This window comes from Protopterus annectens, chromosome 4.part0 (assembly GCF_019279795.1).
Source record: "Protopterus annectens isolate FY-2018-M chromosome 4.part0, PAN1.0, whole genome shotgun sequence".
NCBI classification, from domain to species: Eukaryota; Metazoa; Chordata; order Ceratodontiformes; family Protopteridae; genus Protopterus; species Protopterus annectens.
In genome coordinates, this window is record NC_056733.1 from 851,275,126 (window position 1) to 851,300,994 (window position 25,869).

The window sequence follows — 25,869 nt, forward strand, 5'->3', positions numbered from 1 at the left end:
AACAATCATTTCCCAGAACACCTTATTTATTTGGAATACCGAAAATTCACAAAGGCCTTGATGATCCACCAATGAGACCACTGGTGGACGGCAGAAAAAGTTCAACATACACGTGTGCAAAGGTCTTGGACAACATCTTGAAAAAATATATATCAAGGGGGAAACAGATCTCGAAGGATTCATGGTCATTTCTAAAATCAATTAATGAATTAAGATTTGTTCCACAATCTTTCTTCGTGACAATAGACGTGAAAGATTTATACTCTTGTATCCCACACCAGATAGCAATAGAATGGGTAGCTAACATGTTGCGTCTCTACAATGCACCTAACAGTGAAATTTCATTGGTCGAAGAATTAATTGATACAGTATTGTCTTACAATTATATAATGTTCAATAACATTATTTACCATCAAAAAGTAGGTGTAGCGATGGGCTCACCATGTGGTGGAGCCATCGCAAACCTAGTCATGGCTTATTGGGAGAGGTCATTCCTTCTAAATAAAATTGAATTTAAAAAGAACTTAACATTCTACACACGTTTCCTGGATGATATATTTATTTTATTCCAAGGGACGGAAGATGAAATAGAGTGTTGCCTAGCAAGTCTTAACAACACGACAGATTTTTTACAGTTCACATTCAAATACGACAGAGACAAAATAGACTACCTAGACGTTTCTCTCAGGAAGGACTATGATAAGAGAAGCTATTTATCAAAAATATACAGAAAAGAAACGTACTCCAACATGTACTTGCATTTTACGAGTTGCCATCCAAGGCACCAGAAAAAATCTGTTGTGAAAGGACAGCTCGTAAGGGCAGCCCGAATGATCTCAATTGACATTGAATTTGAGGAAGAATGTGAATTAATATTTGACTTCTTCATGCAGAGGGGTTACCTGTCTGACTTCTTAAACGAAATATTCATGGAAGTAAAATATAAGAGGAATGTGGGCATATATGTACCGATGTTGAGCCAAAAAGACCTACAGGGCCAAGGGTTACAAATAAATGTAGAAGGAGGAAGTCAATGTGAGATGGTAGCACTAGAAACACAAAATGACAACCCAAATAGAAGCTGTAATTTTATTTGCACATACAATTTGGACTCAAAGTTAATATACAACATAATGGTGAAAAATTGGGAATACCTATTGAATGACAACCTTTTTAGTAAGCTGTTACCATGTAAACCAAGGATGATTTACAAAAAAGGCATGAATCTAAAAGAAATTCTACAAAGAAAGAATAAAACTTTCACAACACAAGCAGGGATGCACAAGTGTTGTATGTGCAACTGCTGTAAATATATTGATGAAGGCAAAAGTTTTAACATAAATGGTAAAAAGTATTTTTCAGAAGCCAAATTCAACTGCAATAGTAAACAAGTGGTTTATCTAGCTAAGTGCGCTTCATGCAGCGCATTTTACATAGGTAAAATGGACAGGAGATTGGTAGAAAGAATAAAAGAACACATTTACAACATAAATGCAAAAAGAATGGAAAATGCTTTAGCTAGACACATAGATGTGTTCCCAAACCATAAATTTAATTTTAGAGTCATAGAACAAATAGTGTCAGACAACAGAGGTGTGAATGACAGCCTCCTCTTAGAAAGAAGGGATCTATTATGGCAATTAAGAACTAATGCATGTAGAGCTCCAGGTATCAACGAAGTGTGTTCATTGAAATGCATTTTGAGATTGAAAAATCTGGATAGATAAAATTTAAATTTAAATTTATTTTTAAATTGTCACAGTCTATAATTACAATTTTAAGAAATTTAAAAAAATTTTTTATTAATGTAGCTTTATTTATATTGAACAATTACACATGTACAGTTATACATTCACATTTATGCAAATATTGGCGTATCATATATTTTTAAAAAAAATTAAAAAAATTAAAAAATTAAAAAAAAAAAAAATTTTTAAAAGACTTTTTTAATTAAATCAGTTTTGTTAATAAGAGACATGTATCCAGAAGTTAACAATTAGTAAGTAAAACAGACATTTCATAATATACAACACATAATTCATAACTTAACATATGGTGTTTACCCGGTCAGCTTGGAAGAATGGGCATAATATTATATAATATAACACAATATAATAAGTACACAATACTTAGATTTATTTACATTTATTTATTTATATAGATTTATTTGTATTTATTTATTTGTATACATTTATACATACTTGTCATTTACTATCAATAAATAGTTCCAACATTAATATTAACAATATTATTGATATTATTGATAATATTATTGAGAGTAACTTCATCAAATCAAATGTAATATATATTTTATGTTATTGTCAATTCATATGTTGAAAGATTAAATATTAAGAAAAAGATAGGTCAATGATGAGACTCAAACACATAAAGGTGTGTACATATAAGTATATATATGCATGTATACATGCATATATAAACAAACAACAATGACATTACAATGTAAAACAAGTGAATAATGAGTCTTTTTTCTTTTTTATTAAATCACACAGCACTTAGTCACTTTAGGGCTCTTTAAGGCATCTACTTTAAATTTTAAATTGTGTTCAATTAATTAACACATTAACTGGGCAAAGAAGGTATATTAGTTGAACGTAGTTTAGGGGCGGTTTGTACTTCTGATGAAGTTGGGACAGGAGTCCTGACGAAAAATGTATGTTTAAACAATCGCATTTAAAGTTTCAACAATAAAAAGACTTGGTTTTTAAACATCAAGTAAAGACAGTTTTGTGTTCACTGAGGCGTGCTACTAGTACGTGGAAGCAGTGGTGATTGGTACCGGAGAAAGAGCGGTGTGAGTTCTTTTTGTGGAGAAATTCCTGACGTTCATCACCAAGTATAGACTCAACCTAATACTTGGTGGTGATATTCACCCCAACCCTGGCCCACTCACTTCAGATACACATACCCCCTCTACTTGCAATCTAAGCTACAAACCTACAATTAATAGGCCAACTAACTCTCTCCTAGTCTGTCATCTCAATATTAGAAGCATTAATAACAAGGTACATGAATTGCATGCACTTCTGGATGTCCACTCCCCTGAGATTGTCTGTTTATCTGAAACCTGGTTAAAACCTAACACTAAAGACAATGAAGTGTTGCCACCTGGACTTCTGGATGTCCACTCCCCTGAGATTGTCTGTTTATCTGAAACCTGGTTAAAACCTAACACTAAAGACAATGAAGTGTTGCCACCTGGGTACAACATACACAGGCTGAATCGTGCTTCAAGGAAGGTGGGTGGGGTAGCTGTACTCTATAAATCTGAGTTGAATGTCACCATAGATGTAATACAACCTCCTCAGATTAATAACTCAGAGATTCTTGCCACCAAATTGCAACTTAATAAAAATAAATGCATTAATATCATCTGTATGTACATTCCCCCAGGTAACAATATATCTACATTTGAAGATATCCTGCACTGGCTATCATGTCACTACCCCCAAGAAACCCTACAACTTGGAGACTTTAATATAGACTGGGGCACCTGTTCCTCAGAATCCCCAACCACCCATATTAACCTGCATGCATTTACACAAATCATATCCACCCCTACCAGGATAGGTAAACCCAACCAAAATGAAAGTATACTTGACTGGGTACTCATAAACAGTCACCCCCAACTGTACACCCTCCTTAATGGCCTAAGCGATCACCTTCTCACATATGTAATTAAGCACAAAACCATTAATTCCCAACAACCCTTACTCAGAAAGGTTAGAAACAATAAAAACGTTGACCCTGCCAAATTCCATCAAGAACTAAACTCATGTAATTGGTCTATTCTAAAACACCTCCCCTTAAAGGAAGCAGTAGCATACTTTAACAACAAATTCCTTGAGATCCTTGATTTGCATGCACCTGTTCATTCAAAGAGAACCAAAGCAAAAACTGCACCATGGCTTTCTATAGAGTCTAAACTCAAAATTACCCTGAGAAACAAAGCATGGGCTTTATGGCGTTCTTCTAAAGACCCTCAAGATCACATTAAATACAGGAAATCCAGGAACAAAACCAAAAAATCAATTTTACAAGACAAAAAACAATACTACTGTAATTTACAGACAGTAAATCAAAATAACCCTCAGAAGTTTTGGGCAGGTTTAAATAATCTATTACATCCTGGACAAACTTCAACCCCAATCCCTGCTGCTACTATTGATAAATCCCCTGAAGATGTTTCTGATAGTTTTAACCAATTCTTTACTGAAACAATTTAAGCCCTAGCTAGCCAACTACCTCCTAGCTCCCCTGGTCCTGAAAGTAGCACCCCTAGAAACCTACTCGTGTTCAGCTTCCAACCAGTCACCAATTCACTTATCCGTACCTTGATCAAAAAATTAAAACCCACTACACTTTCTGCTGATCAACTCCCTGCCGAGTACCTACAAAAATAAGCTGATGCTATTGCTTACCCCATCTCAATACTAATCAATTGAACCATAGTAGAAGCTAAAATTCCCACCATCTGGAAAATATCCTATGTAATCCTACTTCACAAAGGAGGCAGCTCTACTGACGCCAATAGCTATACTCTCTCCACTTGCAAAGATTATGGAAAAATGTATTCATAGACAACTCATGCACCACCTAATCCAAAATTGCCTTATGCCAGACACTCAGCATGGCTTCTATCCTCATCACAGCACTACTTCAGCCCTCCTAGCCTTTACTAACACCATAAACCATAATCACAACAATAATTATATATCCTCAGCCCTCTTTTTGGATCTTTCCAAGGAATTCAATATGGTTGATCACCAACTTTTAATCCACACCCTGCAATCATTCTATCTAGATACTGGTGCCCTCCAGTGGTTTCAATCCTACCTGAGTGGTCGAGAGCAGGCTGTCCTCTGGCAGAACAAACTCTCTAACCTTCTACCTAACATCATTGGAGTACCACAAGGCTCTATACTAGGGCCCTTGCTATTCTCCATCTTCATTAATGACCTTTATACTGTCATCCCCAAAAGTCAGCTGTATCCAATATGCTGATGACTCTACTCTGATTTGCTCAGCCACATCTCCAGTAGAGTTATGGTCAGCTACCCAGACCACCTTTAATACAATAGAAAACTGGCTTTCTGAACATTGTCTGATCCTAAATCCCAAAAAAACTAAAATGCTGTTATTTTTACCAACACGTAGGTCTACCACTTTCACCTTTACCATAAAATCAAATGATGGCACAATAATCTCCCCTGACCCTTCTACAAAACTATTAGGTGTCATCATAGACAATAATCTAAAATTTGACCTACATGTTAACCAAACTATCAAAACCATCAATAAAAAACTAGGGTCACTTTACAGAATAAAAGCCTTCCTAACCTCTCCAGCTAAAATTGCCATAGCTCTCTCTCACCTTCTTTCAACCCTTCTGTATGCATCCCCTCTACTCTCAAATTTAAACAAGACTGTCCTTAACAAACTCTCAATTTGCTACAACCACATTGCCAAGTTTGCCACTGGGCTGCCTTTTAGGGCACATCATTGCATCAATCTAAATCAGCTTGGGTGGCTTGAACTACCCAGCCTAATCCAGTATAACCAACTGATTATGGCCTATAAAATCCTCTATAATCTGGACAATACTCCTGCACTTAAAAATATTATCACCCCCGATAACAATCCTAGACCGCTTCGATCCTCTAACAAACTACTAATTCAGACTAGCAAAATTAATAACACAGCCAGTGATTCTCTCTTTGCAAACTCTGTAAGTAGATCCTGGAACTCTCTTCCAGCTGATATTACCTTACTTTCCACTTTAGGTCAATTTAAAACTAGACTCAAACAACATTTGTCACTTAACTGGCTATGTCAATGTATCAAGCCTGGCTAACTCTCTCTAGAATGTGTAAAAATCTGTTAACCAGTTTACTGTGTAATTTAATTTAATCCTGACTTGTGCTCAAGATTAACTGTAACCTGTGGAACTTGTTTAACTTGCTTACTGATGTAATCTCTGTAAATAGTCTGTTTGTAATATGTAATGCTGGTATTATGTAATGCTGTATCTGCTTACCCTTGGAGCTTTTCTCCCCGGGCCTCCGCTGAAAATCGACATGCATCCAGTTGGACTATCCTGGTCAGCAAATGTAAAATAAATAAATAAATAAAAATATGTTTTCATAGACCAGATTGTTATGTTTTCAATTGAATTGTACAGGCTATAGGTCACACTGCAGGTGGGAATTATGAAATGCGTTATTGTCGTGTCATGTTCCAATTGCACAAATACCAGGCAGTGTATCAGGGGTGTGTACCCTTTATATCCACTGCAGCTATATGGACACAGCAGTACCTGACGTGTATATCCAGCCTCCACCAAGGTAGAGTAATCCCCTTTGGTGGACAGCAGCAATACACAAACCACATAATAGGTTGCTACATTGGCAGTACAGGGACACATAGATGCAGGCAACAACTTGTACAGGGGGATATGCACATCAACCACACTCCTCCCCTCAGCAATGGTGAGCATGTACATATTGCCTACTGATGGCAACAATAGCATATCTCCATGAGGCATAATTACATCACTGTCTGCCTCCTACATGAACTCAGGCATGTGCTCACAGCTCCATCACATACCACAGTCAAACACAGACCTGCCACCATCCACATGGAAGATGCCCACTGTCAACCCTCTACACATAAATGAATGGAGAACAGAGGATTATGCAATCAAGTGTTCAACATTGGGGGGAATAAGATAGCTCAGGGACAGGCATGTATTGCAAGCTTCTATAGCCATAATAGCTTGGAGGGTTTTGGTGCAGTGTGGATTATTTGCAAGTAATAACCACTGTTGATGTGTGTGAGGTCCTTTGACCTTCTTCCTGTTTATGTCTTCCAGGTAACATCCAGAGTGCTCACCTACCAGTATTCTGAGATCATCACCCAATATGTGATTGAACATTATGCCCTGTTATTTGGATGGAGAGCAGAAAATGTGCTGGAGAGTACTGCCCTGTGGAACAGTGTGGAACACAGTGTAAATGATGCTGGCCTGCACAGCAGAACTTATGAGTATGTGCAGCATCGGGCAACCAACCTCATCCACCATGCCCATCAATGGGCTGCTGCTGTAGCAAGGGACCAGCTAGCCATAGGTGGAGGCCCAGCCATCCAGCCCCCATTGACACCCACCGAGGAGCTCCTCAACAAACTTGGGGCACACGCCCAATGCACAAGCCATGATGCTGAGGGAAGCATTGTGGAGGTGGGTTGCACACACACACACACACACACACACACACACACACACACACACACACACACACACACACACACACACACACACACACACACACACACACACTGGACTAGGACCGTGCAGGTAAGGGCCCAGTGGGGATAAGTACACTAATGTATCAGACATACATGTATCTGTATTGTATCTACATACATGTGTCTGGTCCAATTGCAGTTGTAGATGGAGTTTTCTAATGCACAGAGGTGCACATCTATGGTGAGGACAGGACATTATGTATTATTGCGGTTAGTACTGTAGATGTGCAGACATGCTGCATCCATCCTGTATCAAGGCCACATGTGAGTCTGCTGACAATAACTCCCTCTCACAACTACCTAGGACCCTCTGGTCTTCATATGGGAAAGCAGCCTGAAGCTGGTGAGTATAACATTGTTCTGTTGTTGCCTGGCAATACCCCAGGCATGTGAAGCACATGCAATTTAACATGCACACAGCCATCAGTAATAACTATATTGCTTTATGTAATTGCTATATTGCTTGTTGTGCATTTTCACCTGTGCTGGGGTTAACTGAATTGCATCACAGTGGTCACCACTGGGGCCTATCTGACGTGAATTCAACATTCCTGTAGCATATGTCAGAACTTGTCAGTGTGAAGACATCTGGACAGAGGCCAGCAAAATGGGCTGGACAAACGGCCTAAGGTAGCATCATGCGTGACACATTAGTAGTATACAGTGGATATAAATTGTGTACACACCCCTCTTAAGATGCAAGGTGTTCCTGTTGCATACTAATTAGGACCACAATATGACAGTCCACACCTCTTCCAGCCTGTAATGTGACCCATAACAAGAACAGTTCACCTGTAAAACCAAGCATCTGGACTCATGTAATTCCACCTACAAGGCTGGCCACCTGTGAGGGTGGCAAACGTCATATCAGCATGATGTTTCAATCAGGTGTGATACCTCATGCTGCCATATGTGTCAGTACACTCACTGTGGCCTATTTGGCTATAATATCACATACATGGGCATTATTAAGGCACACAGACCACTTCTGACCATGTATAGATTGCAAACATATGGATATTCCAGACACATTTCTACAGAGGACTGTACAATGGTTTAACCTGCTGCATGTGAGGCAGATGCTGTTACCACACTATATAAAGTAATGGCAGTGGGAGGGGGTCACCAGCCATGTATGGTATACAGATCAAAATGATACAAGTCACACAAGATGTGATCCTCACACACACATTAACAGTTGCCAGCATTAGGATTAGAACTCCTGCCTATCTAGGTATTCTTACTGTAGTGCTACACAGTTATCAGATGCACCACAGAGCTTATACATTTCCACCTCTTCCAAAGGTACTTCTAAGGTGGATGACATTAACAGGACTACTACACTGGAGTGAAAGGAAGTATAAAGGGTAGTACACAGGTCAAACATGGTATAAGCTAAAAAATACATGATTCACACACACACTTACCAGTATTGGGATTAGAACGCCTGCCTATCTAGGTATTCCTAATATAGTGCTACACAGTTATCAGATGTGCCACAGAACCTATACGTTTCCACCTCTTCCAAAGGTACTTCTAAGGTGGATGACATCAACAGGACTACTAAATTGGAGTGAAGGGAATTGTGAAGGGTAATACACAGGTCAAAAATGGTATCAGCCAGACAGCACATTATTCACACACACACTTGCCAGTATTGGGATTAGAATTCCTGCCTATCTGGGTATGTCTACTATAGTGTAATGCAGTTACAGCACATGCTACAAAGCTTACTGAACTTTCACATGGCTAAAGCTGCTGGTAACTGCACAGCTGTGGTAAAGTATTACAGAGGGCAGACAGTCTGCCTTCTGTTCCACCCGTACATCATGCTAGTTCTTCCTGTCTTGCACTTCAACTAGCATTATGGCTTGGAATTTCACCAGGTTATTGTATCAAGAAATATGGCACACCTGTGAGCCATCAGCAGTACTCATTCATCACAGATGTAGCCCCAGTACTTACTAGTTATGTCCACCCCTCCTGGCATGTTTGTAGGGTGGTTATCTGTGCTTTCACCCATTAACCTGGAGCACTTGTCCAGTCTGAGGCACTGTTGCAACTGCCTCATGTACACAAACAACCCTCCCCTCTAAACTCCAAACACTCAGACCTGTGAGGGTTACCCATATATTTCCCAATGTGGACATATGCACTCTCCAGCAAAGACTGGACTCTCAGGTCATGAGGATATGATCAACATCTGCATCACACCATGTGGAACACGAAGCTCACCATGACACACACTTTGACAGCCATGACATACAGTGAATACCCACACACCCACCTTCCCAGAGGCACTCAGTGGACATTTACCCAAACAGCACAGACCAGCAAGACAGACACCCACTCAGATACCACAACATGGCACATAACAAGGGACACATATTTTGCCTACACAGTGTGCCCCTCAACCTAAGCTTCTAAGGCCAACCACCTTGCACAGTACAGTGATCATGGGCAACTCAGTACTGAGGCACACACATATCACACTCACTAAGTTGAATATGGAGCAGGTAATAGCCAAATATCTATCACATGCCAGCATCCAACACATGACACAGCCAGTCATGGCACTCCACAACAACTATGAGTATCACTGTGTATCCATGTGGGTGTGAATAACTTGGGACACACCTCCCTGGACTACATGACAAGAGTGGTCCAAGCAGATGTGACAGTAGCCCTGGGCAATGCACCGCTGTTACCCAGAATGATGCTGCGGTACTATCAACAGATGATTGACTGCAACACTGACTTACTTGTTATGTGTCATTCTCAGGGGATCCAGTACCTCTCTGCTTGGGATGACATGATTGACAGAACCCAATGACTTATCACAGATGTCCTACATCTGTCACCGCTGGGTTTCCAGGTACTGGCTAAGTGTCTTGCCACCCCTATGATGCCTTATTATGTAGTGTTCCTAATGTTATTACCACCATAACAGCTACACATGTATGCAGTCTGAGGGTCATGCTGCTCAACAGTAGACATCTGTTGGGATGCAGTCACTCATAGCAGTTGTTGGAGTGGAGGACACATGTCTGCTGTAATGGAGAGGTGGTTCACAGCAGCAGACAGCAGACTTGCATTTTCAGGCTATGATGCATTCCACAGCTGTCAGCCCCCAAACATGGACCACACCACACCTCCACAGGTGGTGTTGTCTCCATATTCATTATGGCTAGGAACACCTCCAGACTAGTATCCCATCATAATGCATTGGAGATACTTCCGGTACAACTGCCTTGGGGTTATAGTACAATCCAGACCATAGCCTGCTATGGATCCTCATCTATGTCTCTAGACTGTCAATGCACATTCCTCAACACCCTGCCATCTATGATGGTCCAACACAACACTGACATAGTGAGTCTTCAACTACCCCTCCATCACCTGGGGAAAGTAGCTAAGCACCAGTACAGTGGCCCAACACTTCTTGGATTCATCATTTCCATTGCCCTGGACCAGCTCATACTGACCCCTGGTAGAGGATGCAACAACCTTGACCTGTGTTGACTACTTAAATGTGGGACTTTTGCTCATCCACAGATGTCAATCCTTGCATAGTGAGATTCACACAGGCTGTAATCAACATGGAGCTCCACATGTCAGCCACACCCACCACAAAGATAACCACCTTGCAAAACCTCTCCAAAGCTGACTTTGCAGCCATGAAAACAGGGTGGATGTCTTCACTGCACCCATGGCAATGGGAAATAGCTGCATGACTGTGGAATCATACACATAGGCACTGTACAAACAGGTACATGAATGCATGGTACTAGCCAGAGCCAACAGAACCCAGGCACTGTCCTCCAAACACTGGGAGACAATGTGATGGTCCCTTGCCATTACTAAAGTATAAATCAGAAGGAGGACACTGTTTTAGAGAAAGGTGCTGTCCAATGACTGTTGAGCTCCCTTATTAGCCTCAAACATAACTTTGGATCCCTCATGGAATCCCCTATAGGCATCTATAATGGCAGACATGCAGCAGACACTGACAACAGTCACAACAGCCTTTGATAGTTACATCAACAACATCCACAGCATTAAACACAAGTGCTGTGAGTTATTGCACAACAATAATACCTCTCCTGAGACAACAGATCTTGGCCACAGTCTTGGCAACACATTCATTGCCAGCTTTACCCCTCTCTCCCCCCACAAGTGGAGCGCTGAGAGAATGTGTTCTCACATGCTGTATCCCATTTCCATTCTGTCTGTGTGTCACCAGGATGTGGCCCTGCAGCAAGACCATGGAGTATGGCAGTGTGGTAAAACATCCAGCACTGCATAGGCAGGGTGCAGTATTTGCACTAAAATCCCCGGTCCATAACACAGTGATTGCATATGCCTCACAGATTATAGGGCTGAGGGTTGTACATAGGTATATGTTGATTTACATCTGTTGTAGAATGGAGAATGGTACATGTTGTGGTCTGGACACACCTCTGATTGCTAATAACCACAGCCACAGGGGATATTCATCAACCAAACACACTGAGATTACTATTCACACATGTGCACACACACACTTACCAGTACTGAGATCCATAGGTTCATAGCTTCATAGGTGTGTAGTAGGTGAATGGACCATAGACCCCAGTGTGGCTCAGGAGTATAGTCACTGAAGTGGTCCCCAGAGGTGGGTACTGTATTCCCCATCCACTCATCCAGATTTTTGTTGTGGGTGGCCAGTGATGTGCATTGCTTCACATATATGTGATTTATATTCCATAACATGGACAGTGTCTGGCTTCATAGGTTCATAGGTAGGTACTAGGCTATCAGCCCAAGGGCCTACGTAAGACTAGCCAGCAAGGTTCCATAGCTTACGCCACCCAAGAAAGTTATTTTCCTGTGCTACTGTCCAGCAGAGACACAGAAGTGATCCCCGGGGGTGTATTTCCTATTTCCCATCCACTCATCAAGATTTTTTTTGAAGAGTGCTAATGAAGAACTTTGCTTGACATAGATGGGTAGCTTGTTCCAGAGTATAGGAAGTCTCTGGGACAGGGATCTATCCCTACAGCATGTCCTGTTTATTGTGGTGACAGGTTTAGGTCCCTAGAGCGTGTAGCTCAGAGGGATTGGGATTTCTTTAGGTGTAGCATGTCCAACAGCTCTGGGTTTGACATACCTTTATATGTTAGGCAGAGATCACCTCGGAGTAGGCAATATGCTACGGAGTAAAGCTGGAGTTTTTTGAGGAGGTCAGTGTAGGGCATTTGTGCACATGTCCCACATGCATGTTCTTTGAAGTGTGGAAGTGTGCTTGAGGTCTCTGGGGCATGTCGTGTGGACAGGTTGGTATCTTCAGAAGTAGCATTCCTGACCTCATTTGGTGAGACCTGGCTATGTAACTTAGGTAGTGATTGCACCTACATAGTATGATACAGGGATTCGTTGGAGTTATTGGCATCTGTCCATACAAGGCATGCATATAAGGCATGGTATTCCCTTTGTGGGGTACATTTGCAGACTCTACAGTTGTTGCAGGCATCCAGTGGGGAACATGGCAAAAGGGCCACTGTACACATTGATTGGGCTACTGAGGGGATGGAACAGGGTGCCATGTCCTTTTACTTGCTGGATAACACACAGTCAGGAGATGTAACACATCAAAGTACTTTCTAATGTCAGTGGCACTGTTGTGGTCAACAGGCATGTAGTCCACTGCAATCACACTGTTGGTACTACCTGTGAGGTAATTTGCAGGAGAACTACCGATATAGTGATTGCTGCCTAGCCAAGTGTGTTTGTGTATGATCCATGGGTGGAAAGTGATCTCTGAGTATTAGAAGGGTTGCTTATATTATTCACTAATCTATACCATCACATAGTCATTGCACATGGCACTAGACATTTAGGGCTGTGGATTGTCTACACCAACCTCTACAGTGTTTGACAACTGTTGGCCTTGTAATGTGGACATTGAGACATATACCAGGTCCTCAATATAATAATTTAGCAAAACCCACCCCCAATGGATCCTGTGTTATTACACAATCACACCAACACCCACAAAGGATACTGATGATAGACACAGAGACACACACACACTTGCCAGTACTGAGTTTTGAATGCCTACCTAGCTATGCATTGCTACTACAGTGTTACGCATTTATCACATGTGCCACAGAGCTTATAGGATGGATATTGTCCCAAGGTACTTCTAAGGTGAGAAACATCACCAGCCCTTGTAAATACTGGCATTGGGTGATGTAGTGTGTGAGAGATTTCTCAAAATATTTTACCCTACACACATTTATATTTGTCAGGAGTAAGGTTCAAACCTCTATCTAGCTATGTTTTCAGACCATTATGGTTACACATTTACCACATGCACCACAGACCTTACATGGTTTAGGGTTTCCAACAGGTACTTCTAAGTTGAATGACATCTACAGGACTGCTAAAGTCAGGCACTGAGAAGTGTACTGGGGCCTAAATTGTTAAGGTACAAACATATATGTACACACATACACTTGCTAGGAATGAGATTCAAACCCCTGCCTATGTAGTTATTGCTACTACATTGTTCCGCATTTATCACATGTGCCACAGAGATTATCAGTAGAACATTGTCCAAACATACCTCTAAGGTGAGTGACGTCAGCAGAAGTGTTAAAGGAGGGGTAAGGGAAATGTAGTAAGTGTGAATGACCACAAAATCAGGTCTCTATAAAGACACACACTCTTTTACACAAACACACACATTTTTCAGTTGCCAGAACCAGGCTTAGAACTCCTACCTAACTAGTTTGCTATACTATAGTATTCCACAGTTATCACAACCACCACAGAGCTTATATGTTGGAAAGCTGTCCAAAGGTATCTTTGAAGGTGAGTGATAGCAGCAGCAGTGTTTAAGGAGGGATAACGCAGATATCGCAGATATACCCCAGGGATTACCTCAGTGTCACTGCTCGACAGAGGCACAGCAAAATAATGGGTATAGTTCCCCATACTAAAGGGGTGGCGTAAGCCACAAAACTATGGGCTAGGCTTGTAAATGCCCTCGGGCAGATAGCCTAGTATGAACCTATGAACCTATGAACCTATAAGGGAAGTTTAGTGTGTGTGTGAATGTCCTCAACCAAATTCATCTAGAAACACACACACACAACTTGACATTTGACAGGACTGAGATTACAATTGCTACATGAATACTTATTTGAACTGTAGTGTTATACAGTTATCACAAGCACCACTGAGACCATAGGGCTGGGGGCTAACCAAAGGTATTTCTGCAGTGAATGTCATCAGCACATCATGTGATATAGGCCAATGGGATGTGTACTGGGTGGGAAAAGCCTCATAATGGGATTCTCTCTGTCGCTGTCTGTCTTTCTCTTCCCCACGTCTGTGCGTGTGTGTATGTTTGACATATTATATTATGTTGGCCTTAGATATGTGTGAATATTCCTCTCCAATGTGTGTGTATGAAGTATCAATGATGTACAACTTGGTGTATGTGCATAGACAGCTGCGAATAACCGATATCTGTAGTCCACTGTGTTGTGAAACAAGGGTTTCATTTCTCTAAGTGTAGGGACATGCCCAGTATGACCTTCTGTATTGAATGTGTGCATCCCATTCCAGGGAGGGTTGAACTCCAGTTCAGGGTTTTGTGTGCTACAGCTACACCTAGCAAACTGTTTCTGCAAGATATCTGTAGATAGGTTGCAAATATGGAGACACAATGGGCATAACATTCGGGGGATACTATAACTATTGCTGTCTGTGTTGCTTGTGTGACATGTTTGGTTGTAGCATAGATTTTCTTTTTTTTTTTTTTTTTCAAAAATGTTTTTCTTTTTTTAACAAGAGTAATAACATATTTACAATCAGAATTGAAACAAACTATTTACAAAGTCCATAACAAGAATATACTTCCTTATACATTCAGGAAATCATCTAAAACTTTTTCAGTAATGATTGTAATTTTTTCCAAGCAATTCATTTGTGTGTTAAATTCTTTGTTTTGATTTTTAAACTAGATATTTCCTTTTCACGTAGATTTGTGGCTAAATAAATAAATTCATTTCTAAAAGATATAGGAGAGTTAGTTTTCCAATTTTTTGTCAAAACCTTTCTTGCAACTGCAAGTATTGACCAAAGAAGATGTGTTTGAGATCTGGGTATGACTTTTGGTATTGGTACAGTAAATAAAATGAGAGAATTTGAAATTTCAGAATTATATTTTCATAAGGCCTTACAGAAACATTCAAATTCCTTCCAAAATTGAGATAACATAGTACATGCAACAATCATATGGAACCAATCAGCTTCTGTTGCTTTACACCACCACCATTTCCTATCATTTTTTGTACATATTTGCAATTTTTTGAGGTGTATAATAACTCCTGTGAAGGAATTTCCACGTGTATATTTTCCAGTAAGTAGAAATTGTTTTTTGTACTGATTTCAGAAGGAGTTTCTTGTTGTTAGTAGTAAATTCTCCATTATTTATTTTGGTGGAGTACTCCCAAAAAGAAGCATGTGTAAAACTACAATCAGATCTAATAACTTTATATATTAAGGATGTAAATGAGGTGCCTTTCAAAGAACCATTAATTATATTAGTTAATAATTCTAATGTTTTTGGTATGTTGTTTCCATGGGTTTGTAAAGAAAATATAGTTCTGTTATGTATAAATTCTCTGCAAGTTTGTATATCTATCCAGTTATTATTATGTAGACTATATCTAGTAATTAGATGGTTAGCTGGTTAAATTCTATTGGTGGATAAGAATTGGTTCCAGTATACTAAGTCATTATTCTTAAATTCAAGCATTTTATTCTTATCAAAGGAGAATAAACACTCATTTGTATAAGCAATAGGAAAAATGGATATTAATAAGTTTTTAATTAACTGGTTAGATTGGGTGATTTTCATGAAATTTCCCATTATTATAGCATAGATTTTCTGACATACTAGTTTTACACTGTGATGTATCATGTCATCAACTATTGACAGTTATCATTCTTTGCTCATAGTTATTTACCAGGGAAATACAAGATAAATGAAGCCGAGACCAATATTTTGAGACATATAGACTACACATTCTGGCACACACCTCCCATTGTGGAGTGGTAGCTACAGACAATAACTGCTGGTTCTGTGTAAATGGTCCAGCACCTTGTTAGTATGCTGGCTGGGGATCCCTTTCTTGTGCTTTTCTCAACTGCACAGAATGGCCATATCCTGCTGGGGCCATACCTCTCAGTTGTACAGATACACCCAGGTTATCCAGAGGGAGGACTCATATATCAGGTCAGTTTACCTTCACATTCTGGTTTACAAGCAGTTTTGTGTCTATTCATTCATGGGTTTGCAGTCAGGGAGTAGTATGGGTGGACATTAGAGTTTCAGACTTCACACACTGCATGACATCCATGCTTCTACACCCCCTCTGTTATTCTCTCCTCTTCCTAACATTATGTAAACAATATCTCAGAGGTATCCCTATAGTTGGGCCTTTATCTCAGTAGTATTTATGGCCTGGTCTATAATCCTTGCAGTAGGACATGGGGAGGCATGCTACTGGCATTTGTCATCATGGCCTTGCATTTGTTTTCTATTTACTCTGTTAGGTTGTTAGTTGGGACCCCCTGACATTCTGTACATTGGCACCATGGGTGAGGCATGGGCCTTTGCCAGAGGACTGTAGGGCATTTTCAAGTGCATCAGGCCATTGGTTACTGCATTTCTACATGGGATTGGGAGGGGGGATGTGTACACCTGCAGACTTCAAACATTTGCAATGACTTTACTGGTATTTTGGTTACTCTGTTGGCTTCCATTTCATATTGTATTGTGATCTATCATGCAGAAAGGAGGCATATCAGTAGAGTACACACGTTAGATCTTAATGGCATAAATTTCAGTTTCAGACTTCTTCCCCTTCAGAACTAAACTGCCAGACCTGTTGTAGTATGTCTGTATAGGTCTGGTGGGGGGCTGTTCACCATTGCCATCATTTGGGGGCCTTAGCCCAACCTTTCTTTATGGTCATCTACACCTGTCCTGCTGGGTGAGGCTGGTGGTGGGTATGTGACCCTCATTGACATCCATCTGTGTGACCTATTGACACCCACAGTTATTTGGGCCATCACACGTACTGCGGTGGGAGTTGTCACCTTCTGCAGTGCTGCCTAGTATGTTGACATCAGTATTTGTTATGAATTTCATGCTGAACCATATAGCTGTCTGCTGCTATCCCATTCAGCCACCCAATTCCCTTGCATGCTTGCATCCATATCATACATACAACTATGAGAACATACTACTCCATTCAGTAATTGATAGGAAGAGTGACTTACCTTGTTGCTGGGCCAGTATTGAGGATGGTGCTGGAGGGCTGACTATGTTGGATGTACATAGTACACTCCCTATACATGGTTAAGCTCAGGTAGTGTCATGTTTGCCATCCCTTTTACTGTATGTGTGAGTCAGAGAGAGGTATCAGTCCCTGAGTCCCTACAGTGTCATAGTGTGTGTGCTGTGCATTGCCTCTTTGCCAAGGTCTGAGCATACTGGGCATGCCTTCTTCTGCCTACAGGGGCATGCACAGGCTGTTCCTCCTCTGAGTCCCTCTGTGCCTGTGCTGGCCTTGGCAATGGTAGGGGGCTGTGTGGCCCTGCCCCATGCTGTTCCTGCAGGATCATATTGTGTAGCATGGCACATACTATGAACATTTGTGTACATGTAGCTGGAGAGTACTGCAAGGCTCCACTGGATATGTCAAGGCAGCAGAAACATAGCTTGATCATCCCAAACACATCCTCTACAATGATCCTGGTTTGTGCATGTGCCTCATTACGGTTTTCTTGTTCAGGTGTGTGTGCATTTCTGATGGGTATCATCAGCCACGGCTCCAATGTATGGCCAGCATCCCCCACTAGATGGCCATATGGGATGTCCCCCCTGGCAAATGCCTGATACAGCTGTGAGCAATGCCAGATGTGGGAGTTGTGATAGCTTCCAGGGCTGCCAGCACACACATTCATGATAATGCTCTGGGCATCGCACACAACCTGGCAGTTCATAGGTTCATAGGTTGGTACTAGGCTATCAGCCCTAGGGCCTATACAAGCCTAGCCATAACAATTCCCTGGCTATTTCTTCCTACATTATTTACTTTCCTGGACCCCTGTCTAGCTGGGCAACTGACGTGATCTCTGGGGTGAATTTCCTTTCTCCCATCCAATCGTCAAGGTTCCTCTTTAAGAGGTCCAAAGAGGCACTCTGCTTTACATGTATGGGCAATCTATTCCAGAGTCTGGGGAGTCTCTGGGTCAGGAACCTATCCCTCCAGCATGTTTTGTTTATTGTGATGACAAGGTTTAGATCCCTGGAGCGTGTAGCTCTGAGGGATTAGGATTTCTTTAAGTGTAGCATGTCCAACAGCTCTGGGTTTGACATGGCCTTGTATGTTAAGCAGAGATCGCCTCTGAGTAGACGATATGCGACAGAGTATAGCTGGAGTTTTTAAGGCGGTCAGCGTAGGGTATCTGCTTTAGGCCTGTGATTCTTTTAGTGAGGTATTTCTGAGGCCTTTCCAGTTGTTGCAGATGTCTTGAGAGGTACATACCAAATGGGGCATTGTATTCTATAATGGGTCTAATGAGGGATGAGTACAGTGGGACAATGACCTCCTTTTTTCTGGATGAAAAGCCCTTCGTGATAAGGTGTGCCACATAGAAGGATTTCCTGACTGTTGTGGCGATGTGGTTATCGAAGGGATAGGCAGTTGATTGAGGGGAAGCCCTTGCAGTTTATGTAGACCCTACTCCACTCACCGGGTGGTGCTTTGATGTGGATGTGCTTGCAGTCTATAGCACCAACTACCTCAGGGTATTCTACTATATGGTGTAAGAGATGCATACTTGTGGTCAGTGCCTCACGGGCAGTGGGGAAATATATGTGCTCAATGGCATATTGTGTCATGGCATCCAGGAACTGGTTGAGTACCCTGGATGCTGATGCCTGTGAAACCCCCATGATATCCCCAGTTGGTCTTTGGAAGGTACATGTGGGTGTGGCTAGTATTCCTAAGCCTACACATACCTTGGTATCCATTGGGATGGGTTCCCCTTTATTAGTTCTGTGTGTGAGGTGTGGCTGGCACAGCTCAACGATTTGCTGTAGAATGTCCCTGTCCACCCTATAGTGCTCTACTATCTCCAGCTCATGTAGGCCCTGGTAGGTTACCCTGGGTCTGTACACTCCTCTCCTCCTCCTCACTGTGGGTCAGTTGTCAGCATTCTCCTCCTCATCACCCGTCTCTAGCACATATTGATGGAGTAAAGCAGCAGCAGCCTCTAACATTTTTAGTTAGTTTTGCCAGTTAAAAATCCCCCATCTGTGTACACCGGTGGTGTAGAGTTTGTGGGAAAAAATAGTATGTAGGGTGTTTGCATAGTTTATAGTAGTGTGCTGGGCTGCTGCCTGTGTAACTGGCTGATTCTGATACATTCCACCTGCCAGCTATGATAGTTCTCCTTGATTGCCATCCTACTGCTGTTTCCCCAAGAAACAGTCTGAAAGGTGTTTGCATAGTTTATAGTAGTATGCTGGGCTGCTGCATGTGTATTTGGCTGATTCTGATTCCACCTGCCATATATGCTAGTTCTCTGTGATTGCCTTCCTACTGCTGTTTCCCCTTCCCAGTTCCTCCCTATTTAAGCCCTGAGGCATGCTGTAAATACCCAGTGCTGAAATGTAAACCGTGCTGCCATTTCCTCTTTTTTTTTTGTTTAAAACAAAGTGTGCAGTGCGTACACCCATTTAGGCTCTGTACAAACTGCTCAGGCAATCTGACACACCCCCTTCCTTAGCTGTGCTTAGCTAAGGGCAAACACGGGCCACAGAGCTCCAATGAGCTTACAGCAAGCATGACACACCCCCTTATGAAGTCATTCAGCTCTTACACTTGCATTGTTGTATTGCTGCACCTACACGGTTAGGTACAAGCTGACACTTTGAAGAAATCTGTGATTCAGTATAACTCCCCTCATTTGCATACCCCAGTGTGTAGATCATTAGTTACTTCACTAACACTGACCCTTTCCCCTTGACAATCAGTGCTCCCTGGTGTTGTTTACATTCTGCATGCCATTGACTATAATGGCAAAATGCAGATTTTACTTAAAATTAAGTTTTCCCATTTTTTTTATTTTCAGCACGATCCCGTTTGCATGCCGCTACCCTATGCTTAAATGGCCGAGATCGGCCAAAAAAGAAAAGTTTAGTTTTCATAATAATTAATCACTTTTCAATGCCAATGGCCTTATATTTGGCCATTGGCATGTCTAATGTACATAATACATGCTTTTCCATGAGCTGTCATGCCACCGTTTTGTCAGTTGCAGAAATGTACTCAGTTATTTTCTGAATACATTTCTGCACTGACACTGTTCTAGCACGTAGACCTGGCAGCTTGGAGGATCGCAAAATCACCTTATTTGCATGTTTTTCACCAGCAAATGAGGTGATTTGCATATTTGCTGGTTTTTCATGCTAGAACAGTGTAAGACCACTCGTGCAAGTGAAAACGACACTATCCTGAATCGCTCAGTGGCCATTTTCCATGCAGGAGCTCCTACACTGTTCCTGCATAGAAATATCGGCTTTTTGAATCCCAGGGTATGTCTTTTTAAGTAAGTGTATATATCTGCTATTCTGATTACACACTGTTATACAATAAAAGGACAAATGTGCAGACTGATTGGACAAACCAATCACCATCCACATTGTAAAGCAAATGTTCCCCACAGGAAGTAGTCAGGTTACTCCATTTTCTTTGAGGTGCTAGCTGAAGATTTAAAATGTTAAAAAAAAAAGAAAAATTTCCCTCATTAGTAAACTGCTCCATGGAGCAAAATAAAGCAATGCAGTTAAAAAAAAAAAAGGCTCATGATTTTGATGCCAACTCCACTGCATCTCTCAACATATTACCTCCAGAAATGGATATCTGAAAGTCACGGTGGTGCAGCGGTAGTGTTGTCGCCTCACAGTAAGAGGTTCTCCCATTCGATTCTCAGCTGGAGCGCCTTCTGTGTGGAGTCTGCGTGTCCTCCCCTTGGTCAAGTGGTGTTCAAAAGTCATGCGTGAATGGGCATGCCTTCGTTGAAGGTTGGGCATTGAGCTGGCATGTCAGCACCATAAAAATCTACTGCCAATCATTAGCGGATCCGAGTTCTGCTGTGGCAACCCCTAACCGGGAAAAGCCAAAAGAAGAACAACTAAGTGACCTTATTCTTTAATGATATGCAAGAAAACTACAAATTTTATGAAAAATCAAACAAAATATGAGACAACATCTCCATCTTCTGCAAGCAACACACCATTTAGATTTCCCACAAAGGATACCACAGTGGAGTAAAAAAATCACTGCAGAGTCAGAAATATATTGTGCAGTTACAGAGCATGTTCAGCATATATCTTGGCTGCCGCAGACTATCAGAAGCTGGTGAAAGGGCACTATAGTCCTTATATGCAATTACATTAATTACAAAAACTAAAACTTTTTATTTTCTTAAGCAGTGTCTTTGTATAAAAGCAATAAATCAGTTGTGTGTGTGGGCAATGCATGGTTTGCCCATAATTGGCTCCCAGCTGTGGGTAAATCCTGCATTACCCACACCCAGTTGTAAATTATTGCTAAATTATATAACTGTGCCATTCTCTACTATCAGTGAATTTTGTTTCTAAACACTTTCTCTCGTGTTTGCTATTGAATAATTTTACAAATTTGCTCAGGCTGAGTCTGAAATTGACCAGTTGTGCTCTGTAATCTACTCTGGTTAATACATTTAAATAAAATAAAATAAAAATGTTCAGGTCTGATTTACCACTGCTCATGATGTACCTATTTTGGAGGTATGTCCCTATTTCAAGGCTTGATTTATCCCATCACATAATTTTCTGAATCCCTCCTCATGACACATGATTTTTGAAGCTGCGGATAGGAAACAGTCCAAAATAGCAGAGCATTGTTCTTGTTTCTTCTTAACTGTAGTAGTTTTTCACTGATGTTTGCAGGATGCCTGCAGTTATGTTTACCTTTAGCATACCTGCTAGCTAGCATACCCCATCAGTCTTAAGAGTCATTTTGTTTGAGTTTATTACTTCAGTTGCTGGTGATTGGTTATCTTAATTCCTCTTATTGTAGATCAACAAGACAGTAACTTTACTAAAAAACAATGAAGAGCATTTCAGAATCAGAAACTTGACACTAATTTCCTGCTACTTAACCATACTGGTCAAAAATGTTAACAGGGTACAAGGACTGCCATTCTATATTAAAATGTGAGGTTCAAGCTTATCTGCTGCCTGCATTAGCGATACAAAACATTCAGTTTTATTATTAATTTAGGTAGTAAAAATTATAACTGCAATGTATAGGATTCCTTTTAATAAGAAACTGAACTAATCTAGCACTGTGTACAACATGTTCTCTTCAAATCAAACCATAAAACTAAATCTTCTTAGGAATTGTGGGAGTGGAAAAACAAGTTGTACCAGTTAAGAACATTAACTTGATAAGGGGAACGGCATTACCAGAAGACTCAGGCATCGTATGTTCTCCATCAAAGAATTATTATCCAGTAAATGTTTTCTGTTTTAGTGCCCAAAATTTCATATGTCCTATATATGTGCATTTGTTATGCCAGTCTGGTGGAAAGGAAGACCTCAGCAAAAATGGTAATCAAAATTGTCGAGTACAAAACTGAGAAAAAGGTTAGAGAAAAGAACATTTCAGGCCATTATCAGATAATGCCTCAGAATGTAACTTTGATCAATGAAACTGTGTATCATAGAAGGACAGATTCTGACAGAAAGGACCACCTACCCCATGATGTCCAATGTGTTCATGTCCTATGCATGAAGAATGACTTGTCCAATTATTAGTCATTGAAACTAAGTGATCAGAATACAAACTACACCAAATCACACTTATGTAAAATATTTTTCAGCATACAGTCAGAAAACTCATGAATCGTCACCATTGATTAATTTATCTTTTCACATTGTTTATGTCCTTTTACACCATACTGCAGCCCTATAAAAAAAAAAACAGCCATAGCAAACTGAGATGTTACCCTTTCCAATTCTCTTCATACATTTGAAGCTTTACTCTTCTGCATTGCACAGACAAGATGCTGCCTAAATGGTGGTAGCTACAATGCACAACCTTTATAAAAATGAAGTTATCCATGCTAGTCTGCTCATCTTCTTATGCTAATGAGGATATAAACAGTGCCTACTTTCCAAGAGATCTATAACGAACCATTATTATAGCTGAAGATACAACTGTAGCTCATAACGCAAAATATAATGCCCTTTTCTGTTCATAATAGCTCTACAAACAACAGCTCATCACAGGTTTTATAAAATAGGGCAAAAGTGTAGCTAGGGTGGGGAAAATGTGACAGCCAATTTGGGCACATGGTATTAGGAGGTTAGATCAGCAGATAGCAGTTGGATGTTAGTGCAGCACTGGTATTTAGAAATGAATATCGGTACTGCATTTGCTGTCAGGTCTGAAGCACTTCAGCACTCAGTGTATGGTATTTAGATTATAGCAAGCCACTTGTTACATTTGTAGCATGAAGTTTGCTACAATTTAGAAAGAAGAGCCTTTATTTTGTGCTCACTTTGGATGGAAGAACCCTTCCTGATCCTCAACATACTTGTACCAAAAACACAAACTTAAACATTTCCCCTTCCTGGCTGGTGGAACCAGTTAGTTAGAGATATAGCAAAAGCAGTCTCTCCACACATGGGGTGTGCAGGGATGTTTCTCATCCCCCACAGCAGCTTTTAATATATTATTATCAGACTTCAGCATTTAATTGTATGTGTATGCTAGTACATACTAAGGTGAGCTACATGTTACACTTTTATAATGGCAAGCATTACTAAGTATTTCATTGATGAAAGCAGAGCTCATTTCAATAAATACATTTTAGGAATCCTTCTAAATGCAGTAATTTATCAAGATAACTTTCTCTGAGCTTGAAATTATAAACAGAGTAAGACAGGTGGGTGTTTTGACCCCCTCTTTTCCATAAATGCTATAGTTAATATCATAGAATTGAAAGAAGATGATGATGTGAAAATCAAAGTTAAGCCTACCCCATATTGGGCTTTGCAGGAAATTTATTAATTTTGGCTACTAGTTATGGTACACTCAAAACACAGATGGCTGTTTTGGAGGAATTCACCCAACAAAAACATTTAATGGTCAACATTTGGAGAACTAAGATGATTTCATATACTCTAAAGGATATTGCAGGACAGTTCAGATTAAAAGCAATAAACCGAGTTGCTTAACTCCTTTCTATGTCGTGCTATGATGTTCTTTAGGATTACATCCTGGAATGCACATGGAGAATACGTTCAAATGAAAATAAGAAATGAAGCAGCTGCCTATTGGAGGGATGATATAAGATTAGGTGGAATGACCCCCAAAGTGAAGGTTTTCAAACCCATGGTTAATTCATGTACAACCTATGGTGCTGTGCACTAAGCATAGGATGTATGTTTTCTCCACTATATAAGGCTTTGAAGAAGATTCTAAGGTTATCCCTCCCTTTTCTAACAGTGTATTTGAGGGAATAGCAAAAAGATGCCCTCGTAGACTCCAATGTTTTAGCCACACAGATAAAGTTAAGTAGAAAATAATTTTCTGAAGGATATATATATATATATATATATATATGTGTGTGTGTGTGTGTGTGTGTGTGTGTGTGTGTGTGTGTGTGTGTATATGTGTGAGGAAGAAGAAGAACAATCGGAAGAGAAATGGAATTAGAGCAAGCTCAATAAGAGAAAGGATTAGAAAGTATATCACAATTATATGGATATTTATATTTGTAGTTAGCTAAGGTTGATACACTAAGCCATAGCTTATTCCTGAATGTAAACAGACCAATAAGGTCCTTTTAGACAATGAATGATCTGCATTAGTTCTAAGCAAGTACTTTGTTACATCCAATCATTAGTTAAGAACAATACCAAAGCACATGGATATTATTTACCTTCTAGAAATTTGTGCTCTCAGTACTGTTAGGTATTCATTACACTTTGTTTAACTTTAGCATGCATAATGTGTGCATATATTTATATCTATATCTATATCTATTTTAATATCAATATCTATCTATCTTTCTTTATATATAATGTATGATTATTTCTATATCCGTAGCCATGTGTGTGTGTGTGTGTGTGTGTGTGTGTGTGTGTGTGTGTGTGTGTGTGTGTGTACATATATATATATATATATATATATATATATATATATATATATATATATATATATACACATCTCTCTTTCTATATATATATATATATATATATATATATATATATATATATATATATGTGAGATACATATATATAAATGTACTGCTAGACTACACAATATGTGTATGTTATAAGTATAGATAAATACATACACACATGCATAGACATGTGCTCGTGCACACACACACACACACACACAAACACACACACACACACAC